Source organism: Dendrobates tinctorius, unplaced genomic scaffold (genome assembly GCF_039654945.1).
Source record: "Dendrobates tinctorius isolate UK_male_01 unplaced genomic scaffold, ASM3965494v1 ptg000015l, whole genome shotgun sequence".
Classification (NCBI taxonomy): Eukaryota; Metazoa; Chordata; class Amphibia; order Anura; family Dendrobatidae; genus Dendrobates; species Dendrobates tinctorius.
Window position 1 is genome coordinate 45644000 of NW_027361683.1, and position 16298 is coordinate 45660297.

Genomic DNA, 16298 nt, shown 5'->3' on the forward strand with positions numbered 1-16298 from the left:
ATATGTATATTTGTGTGTGTGTGTGTGTGTATATATATATATATATATATATATATATATATATATATATATATATATATGAAATTATACATATATACTTTGTATTGGGCTGTGCTATGGTTTAACATCTTATACTGCCGAAGATGACTCATTCCTGTCTGTGCATAATGTTAGACTATAGCAGTCATCATTAAATATCCCAGTACATAATGAACTCGTAGAATTAGATCAGTTTTGCTTGCTTGAATCTCAATGTTTTATGAAAAAGAAATCTAATTTTCTCCTTTTATGTTGGCAAGATGTCTCAGTAGCATAATGTGGTGTTAAGACAAGCAAAGTATAAATGAAAAATAAGCAAATGTCATTGAAATGGAGTAGGTGTAGAGAAGGATGTTCTGTTGATCACTTTTATGACACTTTGCTAATGAGTTTATATGTTATGATTAGTGTTGAGCTTTCCGATACCGCAAGTATCGGGTATCGGCCGATATTTGCTGTATCGGAATTCCGATACCAAGTACCGATACTTTTTTCGTATCGGATACCGGAATCGGAAGTCCAAAATGCAATGAGCCACTTTTGTGGCTCTGATTGGCTGCCGAAATGACGTCATCATGATGCGCTGTCTGTGCGCATCATGATGTGCCGTCAGTTCGGGCCTTCGGGGGGGCTGTGCCGACTGTCCGGGGGTCTGTACCGGCCTGCCGGTGGTCTGTGCAGGCTCTGGGGGTCTGTGCCGGCCTGCCGGGGGGCTGTGCCGGCCTGCCGGTGGTCTGTGCAGGCTCCGGTGGTCTGTGCCGGCCTGCCGGGGGGCTGTGCCGGCCTGCCGGTGGTCTGTTCAGGCTCCGGTGGTCTGTGCCGGCCTGCCGGGGGGCTGTGCCGGTCTGCCGGTGGTCTGTGCAGGCTTCGGGGGTCTGTGCAGGCATTGTCCGATGGGACTACAAGTCCCATCGGGCGATGCCTGCTACCATGACAGTGATTGACACATTAGCCAATGATGGGACAGTAGTAGTCCCATCATCCGGCTAATGTGTTGAATGTAAAAAAAAAAAAAAATTACATGCTACATACATGCTACATACATACAACATGCATACTACATATACTACATGTTACATACATACTACATACTACATGCATGCTACATACATGCGACATACTACATACATGCTACATGCATACTACATATATACTACATGCATGCAACATACATACTACATATATACTACATGTAACATACATACTACATATATACTACATGTAACATACATACTACATACATGCTACATACTACATGCATGCTACATACTACATACATGCTACATACATACTACATACATAATACATATATACTACATGCATGCAACATACATACAACATATATACTACATGCATGCAACATGCATACTACATATATACTATATATACTACATGTAACATACATACTACATATATACTACATGCAACATGCATACTACATACATGCAACATACATACTACATACATAATACATATATACTACATGCATGCAACATACATACAACATATATACTACATGCATGCAACATGCATACTACATATATACTATATATACTACATGTAACATACATACTACATACATACACTACATGCATGCAACATATACATACATTTACCACATGCATGCAACATGCATACTACATATACACTCACTGGCCACTTTATTAGGTACACCTGTCCAACTGTGTGTTAAGACTTAATTTCTAATCAGCCAATCACATGGCGGCAACTCAGTGCATTTAGGCATGTAGACATGGTCAAGACAATCTCCTGCAGTTCAAACCGAGCATCAGTATGGGGAAGAAAGGTGATTTGAGTGCCTTTGAACGTGGCATGATTGTTGGTGCCAGAAGGGCTGGTCTGAGTATTTCAGAAACTGCTGATCTACTGGTATTTTCACGCACAACCATCTCTAGGGTTTACAGAGAATGGTCCGGAAAAGAAAAAAAATCCAGTGAGCAGCAGTTCTGTGGCCGGAAATGCCTTGTTGATGCCAGAGGTCAGAGGAGAATGGGCAGACTGGTTCGAGCTGATAGAAAGGCAACAGTGACTCAAATTGCCACCCGTTACAACCAAGGTAGGCAGAAGAGCATCTCTGAACGCACAGTGCGTCGAACTTTGAGGCAGATGGGCTACAGCAGCAGAAGACCACACTGGGTACCACTCCTCTCAGCTAAGAACAGGAAACTGAGGCTACAATTTGCACAAGCTCATCGAAATTGGACAGTAGAAGATTGGAAAAACGTTGCCTGGTCTGATGAGTCTCGATTTCTGCTGCGACATTCGGATGGTAGGGTCAGAATTTGGCGTAAACAACATGAAAGCATGGATCCATCCTGCCTTGTATCAACGGTTCAGGCTGGTGGTGGTGGTGTCATGGTGTGGGGAATTTTTTCTTGGCACTCTTTGGGCCCCTTGGTACCAATTGAGCATCGTTGCAACGCCACAGCCTACCTGAGTATTGTTGCTGACCATGTCCATCCCTTTATGACCACAATGTACCCAACATCTGATGGCTACTTTCAGCAGGATAATGCACAATGTCATAAAGCTCGAATCATCTCAGATTGGTTTCTTGAACATGACAATGAGTTCACTGTACTCAAATGGCCTCCTCAGTCACCAGATCTCAATCCAATAGAGCATCTTTGGGATGTGGTGGAAAGGGAGATTCGCATCAGGGATGTGCAGCCGACAAATCTGCGCCAACTGTGTGATGCCATCATGTCAATATGGTCCAAAATCTCTGAGGAATGCTTCCAGCACCTTGTTGAATCTCTGCCACGAAGAATTGAGGCAGTTCTGAAGGCAAAAGGGGGTCCAACCCGTTACTAGCATGGTGTACCTAATAAAGTGGCCAGTGAGTGTATACTGCATATATACTACATGCATGCAACATACATATATACTACATACAATACATACATATAGACATACAGTACATATAACATAGAGTACATACTCACCGTCACTTGTCACTTTGATCCCCGATGCCATTGTCGTCTGAGGAATAAATATCAAAATAAAAAAACACCAATATACTTACCCCGATCCGCAGAAGTCCACGAGGGTCCCACGTCCATCTTGCGTGGAGAACAGCAGCATCAGCTGATGCTACCGTTCTCTACCAGCTCCAGGAATACAATGATGGGAGGTAGGTATCCTTCCGCACTGTATTCCTCCACCACTGTAAAAAAAAAGTCCCTAGTCTCACTTTATGCCATTGCTGCATGGGAATTTCCCACGCAGCAATGGCATAAAGTGAGACTAGGGACTTTTTTTTTTTAAAGTGGTGGAGGAATACAGTGCGGAAGGATACCTACCTTCCGTCATTGTATTCCTGGAGCTGGTAGAGAACGGTAGCATCAGCTGATGCTGCTGTTCTCCACGCAAGATGGACGTGGGACCCTCGTGGACTTCTGCGGATCGGGGTAAGTATATTGGTGTTTTTTTATTTTGATATTTATCCCTCAGGTGACAATGGCTTCGGGGATCAAAGTGACAAGTGACGGTGAGTATGTACTCTATGTTATATGTACTGTATGTCTATATGTATGTATTGTATGTAGTATATATGTATGTTGCATGCATGTAGTATATATGCAGTATATATGTAGTATGCATGTTGCATGCATGTGGTAAATATATGTAGTATGTATGTTGCATGCATGTGGTATGTATGTAGCATGTATGTAGTATGTATGTTGCATGTATGTAGTATGTATGTTGCATGTATGTAGCATGTAGTGTGTATGTATGTAGCATGTATGTAGTATGTATGTTGCATGTATGTAGCATGTAGTGTGTATGTTGCATGTATTTAGCATGTAGTATATATGTAGTATGTATGTTACATGTAGTATATATAGTATATATGTAGTATGCATGTTGCATGCATGTAGTATATATGTTGTATGTATGTTGCATGCATGTAGTATATATGTATTATGTATGTAGTATGTATGTAGCATGTATGTAGTATGTAGCATGTATGTAGCATGTATGTAGTATGTAGCATGCATGTAGTATGTAGCATGTATGTAGTATGTATGTTACATGTAGTATATATGTAGTATGTATGTTACATGTAGTATATATGTAGTATGTATGTTACATGTAGTATATATGTAGTATGTATGTTGCATGCATGTAGTATATATGTAGTATGTATGTAGCATGTATGTAGTATGTAGCATGTATGTAGCATGCATGTAGTATGTAGCATGTATGTAGCATGCATGTAGTATGTAGCATGTATGTTACATGTAGTATATATGTAGTATGCATGTTGTATGTATGTAGCATGTATGTAGCATGTATGTAGCATGTAATTTTTATTTTTTTTTTACATTCAACACATTAGCCGGATGATGGGACTACTACTGTCCCATCATTGGCTAATGTGTCAATCACTGTCATGGTAGCAGGCATCGCCCGATGGGACTTGTAGTCCCATCGGACGATGCCTGCACAGACCACCGGAGCCTGCACAGACCACCGGCAGGCCGGCACAGACCACCGGAGCCTGCACAGACCACCGGCAGGCCGGCACAGCCCCCCGGAGCCTGCACAGACCACCGGCAGGCCGGCACAGCCCCCCGGCAGGCCGGCACAGACCACCGGAGCCTGCACAGACCACCGGCAGGCCAGCACAGCCCCCCGGCAGGCCGGCACAGACCACCGGAGCCTGCACAGACCCCCCGGCAGGCCGGCACAGCCCCTCGAAAGGCCCGTACAGACCCCAGAGAGGCTGTACAAGGCAAAAATAGGGTTTTTCTTATTCCGATACCGGAAGTCCCATAGACTTGAATGGGACTTCCGGTATCGGAATCGGCGATACCCGATATTTTTTTTAGATCGGCCGATACCATCCGATCCGATACTTTTAAGTATCGGACGGTATCGCTCAACACTAGTTATGATATTATGTGTAACGAGTAAATTGCAGATTCTTGTATGTATTCTCTATGCAGATAGCTTTGGATGGTAACTGTGAGGCAAAGCCAGTCATGTTTTCATTCTTGCTGCAAGGAAAAAAAAAGTTTTCTTCTGTGAAGATACGTTTTATTTTTCTTATTTAAACATCTTTTGATTACTGCATTAACCTTTTAGTAGCAGAGTCAATTTAGTAGCGTAGCCAATTTTGACCTTTAGCCAACCCCATTTTTCAAATCAGACATGTCCGTTTATGTGGCAATAACTTTGGAATGCTATCACATAATTTATATGATTCTGAAAATGTTTTTTGTCTACCACATTGTGCTTTGTGAGGGATAAAGTTAGGTTGTTTTGAACTTACAGTATTTATGCCAACATCTGAAATTTTAGGAACATTTTGAAAAATTGTAAATTTGCAAACTTTGAATGTTTAGACCTTTTCAAACCAGATCGTCATACCACACAATATGTTAATAAACAACATTTACCTCATGTCTGCATTACATTTGCTTCATTTTGCAAAAATCTTTTTATTTTGTTATACTAAAATGCTTAAAAGTTTTGCAGCAATTTTTCATTTTTTTCAAGGAAAGTTTAAAACTATTCAGTTTTGAAGTAAATTTCAACGGCTGGTATATTGGAAACCTCCCAAAAATGATTTTAAAAACTACACCCCTCATTGTATTTAAAGGGAATCTGTCACCTATTTTTAGCCCTATGAGCTGCTGCCATCGCCATCAGGGGCTTATCTGCAGCATTCTGTAATGCTGTAGATAAGCCCCCAAAGAAACCTGAAATATAAGAAAAACGAGTTATATTATACTCACCAAGGGGCGTTCCGATGGGTGTTGCGGTCCGGTCCAGCGCCTCCTATCTTCTAGCGATGATGTCCTCCTTGTTACTTCTGCCGCGGCTCCTGCTCAGGAGTACTTTATCTGCCCTGTTGAGGGCAGAGTAAAGTACTGCAGTGCACAGGTGTCGGACCTCTCTGACCTTTCCTGGCGCCTGCGCACTGTAGTACTTTACTCTGCCCTCAACAGGGCTTATAAAGTACGCCTGCGCAGGAGCCTAGGCAGAAAGAAGGAGGACGTCATCGCTAGAAGATGGGAGGCGCAGGACTGGACCGCGACACCTACCGCATCGAACCACACCCTTGATTGCGATGGCAGCAGCTCATAGGAGTAAAAATAGGTGACAGATTCCATTTAAAATTGCAGCCAGGAAGCTTGTTAACACTTCAAGTGCTTCACAGGAAATACATATTGTAATGACTGAAATTAGAAATTATAGTTTTTTTCACCAAAATTTTGCTTTAATCCCAAATTTTCATTTTTACAAATAGTAATAAAAGATAATGGACCCCAGATTGTGTATGGTCTTTCTCTTTAACACAGCAATACCTCATTTGTGGTCAAAAACTACTGTTTGAGTTATTTGAGCACACAGCAAGTTGCCAAAACAGCAGTGCATATATACACTACTCAACAAAAAAAAAATTAGGAATATTTGACTTTCGGGTAAAATTTCAGGATAATCCCAAAATGCACTCTAAACTTTTCAGGTGAACTTAATGTGACTGTCTATCGACTTTTGAATTCACATGTCCAACTGTTCAATGTTTCAGTACGTTTTGCACAACTTGCTGTTCTCTACCAAGGCATATACAGGCATTTGATCCATGAATCGCCCAATACATTTTGGGGTTCAATTAGAACTGGTATTTAAACAGTCCTTCTCATCATGCTGTTCACATTTTGGCATAATGAGTCCAAGATGACACCTAATAATTGATCAACAGTACCTCGCCATTACGAGGCTTTAAGCAAGATGTTCAGATGGAAGTGGCCACTGAGCTTAGAATGTCAGTGTCATCAGCAGATTGCAGCAAAGAAACAGACTGGAAGAGTCTCACACATGCACAAGTTTCCGTGTCAAATAGGATACAATTCTTTTTTTTCTGGCATAAACTTTCAAAATGAATTAAATAGCTTTTCTTCATCCAAAATGATAAATAATAAAAAAACAGTCCTTTCTCAGGGTTAGGCACAATAGTATAGCACTGTTTCACCCACAGAGCAGTACAGGCAACGCTTGTCCTCAGGCACAGTCTGTCCACTATTAAGGATCTTTTCTCCTATCCAGTACTATAGAACATACCTGACCCAACCCCAGCTGCCTTTTATAGGATCTGCAAGCCCTCAACTGGAATGTACAGGAGTGACTTTTCCCACCCAAGCACTTTTGGTCACTCCAAAATATCGGACCCAAAATCCAGTCCACTAAAATTCCTCCCAGTATCATACTGTTACCATACCGCTCTTTTCTGGAACCTACATTACTGAGGACAGTCACCTCGTTGACAAATACAATTGAAACTAGAAGTTTACATACACAATATAAAAAGACACATATGCATGTTTTTCTCAGTATCTGACATGAAATCAGAATAAACCTTTCCTGCTTTAGGGCAATTAGGATTACCATAATTATTATTTGCCAAATGCCAGAATAATGAGAGAGAGTGATTTAAGGCATTTTTTATTACTTACTGCAAAGTCAAAAGTTTACATATACTAAGATTACTATGCTATTAAACAATTATGGACGGCCCATATTTTTAGCAACATCTGAGTAAAGGTACTGTCACACTTAGCGATGCATCAGCGATCCCGACCAGCGATATGACGCGGTCAGGATCGCTGGTGCATCGCTAAGTGGTCGCTAGTGAGCTGCCAAACAGGCAGATCTCACCAGCGACATAGCAGCGGTCGGGGGTCGTTACCTGTCAGACGAGGCGATCCTGACGTCCTCTCGCCTGCGTCCACACGTCGCTCGTCGGCGCTACAGGAAGCCCAGCAGGAAGCTGACGACAAGAAACGGTCCAGGATGTTCTTGCGCGATCAGCAATAACCAGCGGGGGAGTCGGTCGGAGGTAAGTATAACACATAGCGATATCGCTAGCAATATCACTGCTGCGTCACAAAACCAGTGACGTTATAGTGATATTGCTAGTGATATCGCTTAGTGTGACAGGCCCTTGAGATACACCTATGGATGTATTTTAATGCACACCTGAAACACACTGCTTATTTGTGTACCATCATGGGAAAGTCTAAAGAAATCAGCCAAGCCAAGATATCAGGAAGAGAATTGTGGACTTGCAACCCAAGGACAAAAGCAAAAAACCTTGTGACGATGGTGGAAGCTGGTAAGATTGTGTCAATATACACAGTGAAACAAGTACTGTATCAACATGGGCTGAAAGGCCACTCTGCCAGGAAGAAGACATTACTCCAAAAGAAACGTAAAGCCAGATTAATGTTTGGAAATGCACACAGGATGAAGACCTTAATTTTTTGAGACGTTCTGTGATCGGATGAAACTAAAATTGAACTTTTTGGCCATAATGAGCATCATTACATTTGGAGGAAAAAGGGAGAAGCTCGGAAGCCTAACACCAACCCAACTGTGAAACACGGGGGTGTCAGCATCATGTTGTGGGGTTGTTTTGCTGCAGGAGGGACTGGTGCCCTTCACAAAATAAATGGCATCTTGACGATTATGTGGCAATACTGAAGCAACATCTCAAGACATAGGCCAGGAAGCTTGGGCAGAAATGGGTCTTCCAAATAGAGAATGCCCCAAAGCATACTACCAAAATGGTGGTAAAGTGGCTTAAGGATAACAAAGTCAATGTTTTGGAGTGGCCATCACAAAGCCCTGATCTCAATCCTATTGCAAATTTAAGGGCAAAGATGAAAATGCAGGTGGATCAGTTACACCAGTTTCGTCAGGAGGAATGGGCCCAAATTCCAACCAACTATTGTGGGAAACTTGTGGAAGGATATCCCAAATGTTTTACCCAAGTCATTCAGTTTAAGGGCAATGGTACCAAATACTAATGAAATCTATGTAAACTTTTGACTTTGCAGTAATAAAAATGCCTTAAAATATTCTCTTATTATTCTGGAATTTGGCAAATATTAATCATTATGGTAATTCTAATTGACCTAAAATGGGAAATGTTTATTCTGATTTCTTGTCAGATATTGAGAAAACCATGTATATGTGTCATTGTGTATAGTGTTTGTAAACTTCTAGTTTTAACAGTACCTTCCTGAATAAAATCCTTTTTAATTTCTCCTCTCTGTAACGGAGATATTAGCTAGTAAATAATTTATATCCAAGTGGGCTTTACCAGAAATTCTTCTCTGAAGGCATGTCCTTATCTATATGTCACTGACCAATTGACCAATCATAGGCTGCCAGCAACACAGTGGGGAAAGAAAAACAAGCCTCCACAATAGCTTAGAACAGGCTTTCTCCAGTGTGAGATTTGTAATGACAGTTAGTCTGAACTCACTGCAGAGCTGTGTATGATTACATACTGCCAAGAGGAAAGCTGAAATGTGTCTGTAATGTCTGCTCTAATCTCAAGGCAGTCAGTGTGGGGGTAGGGGCAGTAGAGTAGAGCTTTGTCTCATTGCAAATAGGTTTACAGCTGCAGCTCTCCTCTCACATTGCTGTCAGCTGTACTATACCCTCTGGGGGACACACTGACACTGGTGAGATGAAACGTGTGTGTAGTCCTACTCAGCTCTGCATTTTTCCCGTTATTTTGTAATCGCATAGAGCTCTAGCAGGGAGAGCAAGTCTGTCTTTCTTTACATGCCTCCAACAGGAGAAAGCCTGTTCTGAGCTATTGCGGGAGCGTGTTTTTTTTTCCACTGTATTGTTGCAGCTTTCTTATGACTTGCCAACTTCATGCAGGGGAAGAAGTACATGCCACCATAGAAGAATCTATGGTAATGCCGAGTTGGGATTATCATAAATTATAACTTAAATTTTACAAGCTAATATCTCCGCAACAGAGATTGGAAATTAAAAAATATAATCTATAAGTCCAGTTCATTAAGTTTGGCCTTATACACACTAGTTTTAATGAAGGAGTATATTGTAATACGGTGCATCAAATTCATTAAGTGGCACATGCCACTAAGAGAATTTAGCACATCTTATCAGTGGTGTGCGCCTCACTAGAAATCCTACTTCAGTCCGGAGTAACAGTTCTGAGATAAGAAACATCTGTACTTTTGCTGAGTTTAACGGGGCAGTTTAGCTATGCTCTGTCCTGTCCTGTAATGTCTCTACCTAACTCTACCCGTTTTGGCAGAGCTGCTTAAAACTGGCTTTGCAGCTTCAATTCCATTCTAGTTTAAAGTGAATCTTTCACTAGGTTTTTGTTACCTCATCTAAGAGCAGCAGAATGTAGGAAAAAAGACCTTGATTCCAACGTATCATTTAATTTACTTGTTGCAGTTGTTGTTACACAATCAGAGTATTTAGATGTAGCATGTAGCAAAGCTACTAATAAGAGTTGATGGTGTGGTTGGACAAGATCTCATGTGGGCACCAGTCCAGGCAGTGAAAATCTGCTGCTGATAAAACACTCATATTAAAACAGCACACAGCCTAAAATTGCACACATCACTGAATTCAGTGTCTCAGCCCCTCATGTTGTCCTCAGACCAAATAGCAACTACTTGATTCCTTTTATCATGCTCAGGCTGGTGAAAGGTCCTGTTTAACACTACAATACATGAGGAAAAAGCATATACATTTACATTTATGAAGGTCTCTGTTCACCAGATGAAGACCAAAGGAGGGTTCTTTTTGGCTTCTATCTGATAGGAATGTGCCTTCATATCACTTTTTCATCTGAATAAAAAAGTACAATAAGTGCCAGTCAGTGATGAGGATTTGGTTGGACTACATGGCAGCAGGTTTACTAGTTGTCTAGTGATAATCTCCTGCTGATAGTAACATCTGTGCTGGTTCCTGTCTTTTCTGTACCTGCTTTGGCCATTAGGTGGCACCATGCCTTTGTTGCAGGTGATGCATAACAGCTTAAATCCTGTTTAATTCCTGGGGCATTTGATGCTATGGGATTGTCTCATTTTTAATCCTTTCTGTCCTTGGGTGGGGCTGCCTGCTATTTAAACTCCTGGGTCTCTAACTTCCTCTTCCAGTCAACTAGTTTTGCTACCTGACTTGTGTTGTTCCTTGTATGTGATGTATTTTTCTGATTCCTCCTGTTTTCTGACTCTGGTGTGAATATTGACTATGCTCTTGTTTTACAATTCTGTTCCTGACGTCACCTCTTGGCTTAGACCCTGTTTGGCAACCTTTCCTGCTTCTGGCTCACTCTTCTGGATGGCAACCCTTCTGTGAATGCAATCCATTGGACCCCGTTGTAAGACCAGATCCTTGTACACGGTTTAAAGAATGAAGGTCTAGGTTTCTCTAGAACCTGCCAGACAGAGTGGCGTGTGCCAAGTCTGTCCATAGTAGCCTTTTTCACTCTGTGGCCTCTGACAGATGTGCCACTAATAAAAAAGTGACTTTATGAAAACTATACAAATAAGACCAGTAATTGATATATCACTTGAATTAGGTTCTTTGCCCCTACATTATGCCACTCTCAGCTTAGGTAACAAAAACCTGGTGACAGATTCCCTTTAAAGGAGAGATTAGAAGTGAATATAATATTAGGAGCAGACCATTGTTTTTATAAATCATGTTTCCTAAGCTGCTTATTACGCTATACCCTAGTTATAGGATTTCAGAGGGCAGTCTCCAACTTTTCCAATCCTGTTATTTTTCCCTTGTATACAGCAGGAGGAGAGTCTCACAGCCACCCCATACCTTTACTTTAAATAGCATGAATATATATCCAAGCTGAGCACAATATTGTGATGTCAGTTCTTCTTAGCTTTATGTAATGCGTGTTTAGGCATTGTGAAAGTGCATTTTCAGTCAACATTTGTGCAAAATTGACCATAGTATGATAAACTGGCAAACATATGGCCTCTACTCACATGTCATGACAGTAGGAGAAAGGCAATGATGCTTGAAATGCCATAAAGCTTGCAATCATACTGTCCGTGAAGTAAAAAATAGGTAATATTTTATTTTCCGTTCTGGTAGACATAGCTTATGGGCGTTGTTCATTTTTTTTAAACAATAAGTGTATTTGTGTGAAGATTCTGAGGATGAAGTGTGCTTTTGCTTGTATGTTATGTAGGCACTTTAAATAGGTATCGGTATATTGCCCTGTATATCCTGTTTATGGGAAGTACTGTAGCTTTTATGAATATGTATGTAAAGGTTTATTCGCATGTTGTTGCCATGCAGTATTTCTGAAATGTTTGCAGTGTTTTGCCACAAAAATTACAGCAGAAAATGCATCATAATTGTACCATGTGAATAAACTCTGAAGCTGCGTTCCCATAATGAGCTTTTGGTGAGTTTCTGACTGTGTGTTTCTGCTGCATCAACATCGCAGCGTCTTAAGGCCCCGTCACACTAAGCGACTTACCAGCGATCCCGACACCGATATCAAGCTGTCAGGATCATTAGTAAGTCGCTATGTGATCGCTGGTGAGCTGTCAGACAGACAGCTTCACCAACGATCAGCACAGCGATGCCGAGCGCCCGGCATCGCTGGCCATCGCTGTAAAAAATAGAATCAAAATAAAAAATATAGTTATTCTCACCTTCCGACGTCCTGTTCAGCCATCCTGCCTCTCTCCACGCTCCGGTCCCAGTGATCCTTTGCACGAATGACCGCGAGATGTCACGGTCTCGAGGGATAACAAAGTCTCGCGGTCATTCGTGCAAAGGATCACTGGGACCGGAGCGTGGAGAGAGGCCGGAAGACTGCGCGGGACATCGGAAGGTGAGAATAACTATATTTTTTTTTTTTTTTTACACCTGATCGCTGGTCTCCTGCCTGTGTCACACAGCGATGCGTGCTGGCCAGCGGGAGACCAGCGACCAAAGAAATGTCCAGAGGTTTCTTCCAGCGATCAGCGATACCGGCAGGGGGGCCGCTCACTGATCGCTGTCACACACAGTGATCTCGATGGTGAGATCGCTGTTACGTCACAAAAGTTGTGACTCAGCAGCGATCTCGCTACCGAGATCGCTTAGTGAGACGGGGCCTTTACAGTTCCAGCAAAATGGATAGAATTTATAGAAATCTCATTCCTGCTGTGAAAACCTACCTGCGGTGCATGCTTCACATCCGCAGTATGTTAATTTCTCTCGCAGGTACGTTGAGTTTACTGTGCGGATTTTCCCCATAGACTTACATTAGAGGCGGAATATCCTCCGCAAAAAAAAAATGGACATACATTTTTAGTGCGTTTCCACCTAGGAAACGCATAAAAAATGCATGTAATCCACACCTAAGTATAGCAATAAAGTTTTGTCAAAACAAAAAACCAAGAAATATAAAAAACAAAGCAACTTTATTTAAAATATGAAACCCAAGACGATAAATGCAGTGTAAAAAAAAACTATAAAAATGCATGTTAAAAAAATGCAAGGAAAAAAGCCAAGTAACCTAATTTAAGTAATAGGTGCAGAAATTCTGTAATATCAAAAACGCACCGAAAGCTCATTGTGGGAACATAGCCTAAGGCCGGGATCATACACAGCGAGATACGGCCGAGTCTCGCAGGTTAAAACCAAGCTCTGGCGCCGACACTCTGGAGCGGAGCGTGCAGCCGCACAGCAATACATGGAGCTGCACGCTCCGCTCCGGAGTGCCGGTGCCAGAGCTTGGTTTTAACCTGCAAGACTCGGCCGTATCTCGCTGTAGTGTGACTCCGGCCTTAGAGTTGCTGCAAAAATATATACTCTACACCTGATCTACGGGGTCTGACTGCTGGAAGCTTTATTCATCATGATAACAAGGATCTTATGTCCCTAATGCTGTTTTTTAAAGACAACCTCTCAGCAGGAATTAGCTATATAAAGTAAGGACATGGCCTTAACAGCGTTATTATACTAATTAAATTGATACCTTTTGTGAAGAAACTCATTCTGCGGTTCTTGTTTAAACCCCCTTCAGACATCGGGCGTAAATTTAACCCAATGTCGGACTCCCTCCCTTTGATGTTGGCTCAGGCGTTGAGCCCACATCTTTCCCCACACATTTCAGCTGTTTTGAACAGCTGACATGTGCCCGGAGCAGCCGCTGGAGGAATCGCGATCCACCCGTGGCTATTAACCGGTTAAATGCTGTTGTCAAACTCTGACATCAGCATTTAACATGCGTTTCTTGCAATCGTGATGGCTATCCACCCACCTTTTATCCCTGTCGCATGATTGCAGGTCATCAATGGGTTGGCATGACAACCAGAGGTCTCTTGGAGACCTCTATGGTTGTCAGTGCCAGATTGCTATGAGCGCTGCCTGGCGCAATTCTGCTACATACAGGTGATTTGATCATTGCCTGTATGTAGCAGAGCCGATCGAATTATGGCAGCTTCTAGTCTCCCATGGAGACTATTGAATCATGCCAAAAGTGAAAAAAAAAGTTTTTAAAAATATAAAAAAAAAATAAAAGTGCAAATCACCCCCTTTCACCCTATTCAAAATAAAACCATTCTTTTAAAAATCAAACATACACATATTTGGTATCGCCGCGTTCAGAATCACCCAATCTATCAATAAAAGGGATTAACCTGATCGTTAAACTGCATAGAGAGGAAAAAGTCAAAATGTCAGAATTACATTTTTTGGTCGCAGCTACATTGCATTAAAATGCAATAACGGACCATCAAAAGATCGTATCTGCACCAAAATGGTATCATTAAAAACGTCAGCTCGGCGCACAAAAAAATAAGCCCTCACCCAACCCGAGATCACGAAAAATGGAGACGCTACGGATATTGTAAAATGGTGCATTTTTTTTTTTTTTTAACAAACTTTGGAATTTCTATTCACCACTTAGATAAAAAGAACCTAGACATGTTTGGTGTCTGTGAACTCATAATAACATGGAGAATCATAATGGCTGGTCAGTTTTAGCTTTTAGTGAACCTAGTAAAAAAAAGCAAAACAAAAACAAGTGTGGGATAGCACTTTTTTGCAATTTCACTGCACTTGGTTGGCACTTACCGTTTTCAAGTACATGACATAGTAAAACCAATTGTGTCGTTCAAAAGTACAACTCGTCCCACAAAAAAAAGCCCTCACATGGCCATAAAAAAATAAAAAAGTTATGGCTCTGGGAAGGAGGGGAGCGAAAAACGAAAATACAAAACCAAAAATACCTCTGGTCGTTAAGGAATTAATCAGCATTTGCAGTTTTCGTCTAATGATTTATCTCTATATATAAAAATGAATGTGTGTGTGTATCACCAACCAGTCACGAAGCATCTTTCATTTCACCAGAGCTGTTCAAAAGAAGCTGAGCTGTGATTGGTTGCTATGACCAACAGTTTTCGCACTTGACAACACCTCAACAGACACTGACATGGTGGGAGAAATATAGCATCCCTGGGAACATAAGCTCCCAGCCATTCTCTGCCCCCTGAAAGGAGCAGAGAGCACATGACAGAAATGAATCCCCCCTCCCGTGCCCATATACCCATCACACATCCTCCATCCCGTAGGCACATCTTCCTTCTTAAAGGGATTATTGGTATGGAAGTCAGCGCAAATCCATCCAGCACTTTGGTTTTGACCCCAGGCCTCTCTTAAAGGGATCCTGGGTATGGAACTTAGGACTGTTCCACTCAGCTCTGTGGTTCTGACCCCAGGGTCTCTTAAAGGGATCATTGGTATGGAATTTAGGGCAAATCCACTCTGCGCTTTGGTACTGACCCCAGGCCCTTCTTAATGGGATCTCCGATATGGAAGTCAGGGCAAATCCATCCAGCGCTTTAATTCTGACCCTAGGCCTCTCTTAAAGGGATCTGCGGTATGGAAGTCAGGGCAATTGCCTTCAAATGCTCTGGTACTGACCCCAGGCTCTCTTAAAGGGATCTCCTGTATGGAAGTTAGCGCTAAGGGATTTGCCCTCTTATTCTGCCCCCAGGGTTCTATTAAAGGGATCATTGGTATGCAAGTCAGGGCAACTCCACTCAGCGCTCTGGTTCTGATCCCAGGCTCTCTTAAAGGGATCCCCGGTATGGAAGTTAGGGCAAATCCACTCAGCGCTCTGGTTCTGACCCAAGTCCCGTCTTAAAGGGATCCTCGGTACGGAAGTGAGGAAAAATCCACTCTGCACTTTGGTACTGACCCCAGGCCTCTCTTAAAGGGATCTCCGGTATGGAAGTTAGGGAAAATCCCTCAGCGCTCTGATTCTCACCCAAGGCTTCTATTAAAGGGATCATTGGTATGGAAGTCAGGGCAAATCCATTCAGCGCTCTGGTTCTGATGCCAGGCCTCTCTTAAAGGGATCCCCAGTATGGAAGTTAGGACCGTTCCAATCAACGCTCTGATTCTGACTCCAGGCTGAGGGGATG